The sequence below is a fragment of the Agrilus planipennis genome, unplaced genomic scaffold (genome assembly GCF_000699045.2).
Source record: "Agrilus planipennis isolate EAB-ADULT unplaced genomic scaffold, Apla_2.0 scaffold53, whole genome shotgun sequence".
Classification (NCBI taxonomy): domain Eukaryota; kingdom Metazoa; phylum Arthropoda; class Insecta; order Coleoptera; family Buprestidae; genus Agrilus; species Agrilus planipennis.
In genome coordinates this window covers 860,805-865,560 of record NW_020438880.1, presented here as the reverse complement: position 1 = coordinate 865,560, position 4,756 = coordinate 860,805, and positions in this window count along the sequence as shown.

The following is a 4,756-nucleotide window of genomic DNA, read 5'->3' as shown; positions in this document are numbered from 1 at the left end:
GAATAATTAAAACTAGACAACAACAACATATATTTACAACTTAACAACAACTGGCGTAACGAAAGGAGAAGAGAAGAGACTTGTTCTGCTGAAGGCGTAAGACGAACTGATTTGGTATTTTATGAAAAATGAAAAACTGTTCTACAAGGAAGGAATAGAGAGGGTAGTAGATACGAGTAGGGAAGCATTAAAATATGGAAACTTTAAGATTAGAAATACCAAGAAATTGATGGCCGGTCAACCACCGAAGAAACCGATTGTAAAATTGTAATTAGGAAGGAATGAAAGGTACAGACGTCATGCGGTTAATACACGAAAGATGAAATGTTACAGGGATTATAGGAAAGTACAGTAATAGAGTTATTTAAATAGATAAGCAAGATACAATAGATTATTTACAAAAGGAAGGAATTTCTATAGACCCTAATCGAAAATAGAAAAGAAATATTTTAGAAAGGTATTTACAATATGTACACAAAATGAAAACAATTTTAAAACATGTGGTTGATATCGCCACACAGTTGTCTTATGCGCTTATTCTAATTAACTTTTATTTTAAATTTGCTAAAAATGATTTTATACAACTGATTAATGGCAGTTTCAATTTTTTAAATTCTATTCCTATTTTATTTGTAGTAGTTAATTTACATATTTACTTAGAATAGTTGAAGTACATTGTCATAATTTTAATATAAACAAACATCAATAAACAGAAATTTTATAAAACAAAGTTATTTTAAGTTTAATCTGAGGCATTACCTCTGGGCTCCCCTCTATGAGTACTACGTAATTAACGAGATATTTTTATCTTGCCTTTAGATAATCAAACATTTTCATTTAAAAATCCACTAATGAAACATGTTTTTCATTGGTCCAGACACGTCGCTGATATCATTTTATTTGAACTATTTGTACATATTCAAAAAATCAACTTTTATCTTGACTTTTACAAACATCCTAATCTATGCCAAATGCCATTAGAATATTTTGGAAACTACTTCGATTTAAAGTTTGAAAATTTGCACAATGGCGTTATTGAGTATGCCCTCCTCAATTAAAATAACTTCGTTTTATACTCCGATTACACCGGAAGTTGACATGAACTTCGTTATTTTCAATGGAAAATCCTGTATATTATGACTGGCTAGACAAGCACCTCTACTCTTATATATCCTGAGCTAATCTTCGCATTTCCCTAAAACTAGAACATCCCACATCCTTAACTATTTGCGAACATTAGTCTATTCTAGATCTACCTCTACCCCTCCTAACTCCCATTTCTACCTCTAACCTCTGTTCTCCTAATACATTTCGAACGCTTCTAACTTTTTCTTTTTCGCCGCGCCCCCCGTCCATGTTTCGCATCCGTACAGCGCCGCACTCCAAACATATACCTTTAACATTCTTCTTAGAATTTCTAAATTAATCGAAAGAGGAGTAGATGCAGAGATATAATAAGCGAAGAGGATTTGGGAAAAATAGTGGATGGGTATGAAGGAGATTTTGAGAAGGAACTGGCAAGAAGATTGGGTGCTGAAGTATATAGAAGGGGTGGAGGAAAATAAGCAAAATAGCAAAATTTTGGACACGGAATGGGTGTAGAGAAAATGAATATTGGAAGTAAAAAGTATAGGTGGTGTAGAACATGTGAAAGAGAGGTAAAGGTAAAGTGCTTGAAACATGTGTTAGGAAAGATGTGAGGATAGTGGAAGGTTGAACTTGGGGCGAGTGCTATGAATTGCTAAATGAGGATGGAGGTCAAGCAAATTTTAAACAGTGGAAAGTTGTAATAGTTTTTAGGGTAGTGAAATAGGCGTAAAAAGAGATGTAGTATGGGAGAGTGGAATAAATAAGTTAATGTAGATATTATAGCAATAAGGGTAAAAAATAGCTTTATGTTGAAATAAATGGTACATACAGTAAGTGGGGATGGGATGGAACTGTAAGAAGAGGTACTTAATGATTAAAAGAAAAATTTTTGGTGTTAATAGAAGAGGGTTAAAATTATGATTACGTTTAACTTTAGGGGTATAGAAAAGAACACTCGTTTTGACTTAAAAAAGATGCGTTTATGATACAGAATTTTCACTTAATTATAGTCATTTTGATATTGTTTATAATAAAAATATACTACAATTTTAATTTTTGTTGACGGAATACATAGAGACAATATTGAGACAGGAAAGTGAAATATTCTTTATTTTGCTAGTTTGAAATAACACGCAATCTTGTAGAATGAAGATTTTGAATATTTATTTTATATCCTACGTCTGATGCAAAGATAACTTAAAGTTTAATAGAAATACTAATATTATTATATTCAGCGAATAATTATCTGCAGATTATTGGTCAGTTATAATAAATTATTGATCAGATCTTTGGAAAAAAAAATTGAGTAGCATCAGCAGGTAACGCCTATGCGATGGGACTGGAGAGTAGGTATATGGTACTGGAGGATCAGGGTTATAAGCACATTTCCTTAATTCTAACTCAAACATAAATGTACAGTTTTGTGAAACTGATAATATAAATAACAAATTTTATTTTTCTCAAAAAATTAATTGGCCAAGTATTTTATATGATAATAAAAGTACAGAATTTTTGATTCCCTACCACTTAATTGTACTCAAACCCAACGGATGCGCATTACTGTTGACGCCACTTAAATATTTTTTTCCAAAGTAATTGATATGGCGAAGAGTTTAGCAGATAATAATTATCTATGGAATAAACCATTATTATGTTGTAAGAAATAGGTTGTAAGCATTTTTCAGTGATCTAGGAAAAATACAAAAAATAAATAAAACGATTTCCAACTCTAACTAATTATTTATTGATTGATTATTATGACCAGTTTATGACCTGCTAAAAGCATTACTTTAGATACAATAAACAGACTTTAACAACAATGAATGTGCAAAACTGTAGTGTGAGACTATTTGAAGATGGAGTAATAACCGAAACGTAGGTATTTGTTGTTGCTGTGTATCTCCAAATTTGACTTGCACAAATAAACTATGATAAATTGTTATTAAATTCATATAATTTATTGGAGTTGCTGTTTAGCAACACTCGAAATTTAACATAAACTGTATGCTATATGGTAATTAATTATATAACGTTAATCTTCTTTAAGTTCTAAAATGAGGCTGCTTTTGATTTTTAGATAGGCATCTACCGACTGTATGTTAAATGTGGCGTTTTTTATGGTCTTGCAAAACGTTAGTGTTGTTAAAATTATCATTACATTATCAATTAATGTTTTAATTAAAATTCAGTAATTAAGTATCTCAGAAGTTATTTTTTTTTTCAAGTTTTCAAGGTCTTAAACCCAGCAGTCATTAAAAGAATTTATTTTATCTTTTTATCATATTTTGTGTAGACATTTTTATTTATTTTTTTTTTCAAATTGATACTAGTTTTCTGACGTTTTATTCATGCTATATTTTTACTAAAATAGAATGCTTATTTGTTGTTGACTATAACACTGCTTCTCTAGTGGACGGACAGATGACACGACGTTAGAGATGTTTCATCCAACATGTAATAAAACACTTCTCGCAATACGAAGCGCCTAAAGAAAAAAAAGTGGCTAATTTTAAAACGCGTTTTTGAGGCATTGAATGAAATTTTACAAATATTGCATGATAGCATGGTCGTAGAAAAATTATTCCCGAACAAATACTACTCACTACTACCACCACCACTCACCCCCCAACAGAGATTGAATTTTTTAACTAGTTAACATGCAATCTTTGAGAATCCCTTTCAGCTTCCAAAAGAGGTAGAATTTTGTAAAATGTTGAAATAGGTATGTGTCACTAATTTTATATGAAAAAGCATTAAAGCCAAATTTCAGGTAAATCTGACTATAAATAAAACACCATACTTAACCATTATATTTAGCTGTGAGTTGCGTTGTTTATAGCATGTTTTTTTTCCACGGGAACGGGATAAAAAGTATCCTATGTCCGTCTCCTGGTTCTAAACTACCTCCCCACCAATTTTCAGCCAAATAGGTTCAGTCGTTCTTGAGTTATAAATAGTGTAACTAACATGACTTTCTTTTATATAGGGGAAAGTGGTCACCATTCGTACGCGAGGCACATTCGTACAGTTAGTATAACAGAAAAACTAAACGCCACACAAACACGCCTTTGCTTGTGTGCATAGACATACCAGCCGCCATGTTGCTAGCGGATTGTCATGGCGGTCGCAGCACGGTGTATTGGCTGACAAGACGTAACGTGTTTTCGGGCGCGGTCAGTAATTTTTAGTTTCGATTTCGAAATGGACGAAGAGACTGATGATCGTAGCATCAATGATAATTGAGATGTGACATCAGAGAAAATCAAAGATAATCGTTTTGTTTTGGTATAGTTTGGAAGAAATCGGGATCATCATGGTCATTCTTTTTCCCTGATATAGAAGACATATACACTCTGTATATCAGCGATGTCGCCATGATCCTCCCTGATCCACAACCACGAGCGGGCTGTACAGCTAGAATGGCTAGACTTTTTACTTTTGCAGTTAATTTAAATAATTATAATGTGCAATAACTTCCAAAGTAACAACCAAATGTATGATTACCTACTTTAAGTTTAAATTGTCAAAGACTGTACAACAACCTCATAGAAAATGATTGTAAAGATCTCATTTAGACTGATTGTAAAGCTTAGAATTATCAAAAAGTAAACTAAGGATGAACGATTGATTTTTTGTTATTTTTCTAAAGAAAGATTTATCGACTATG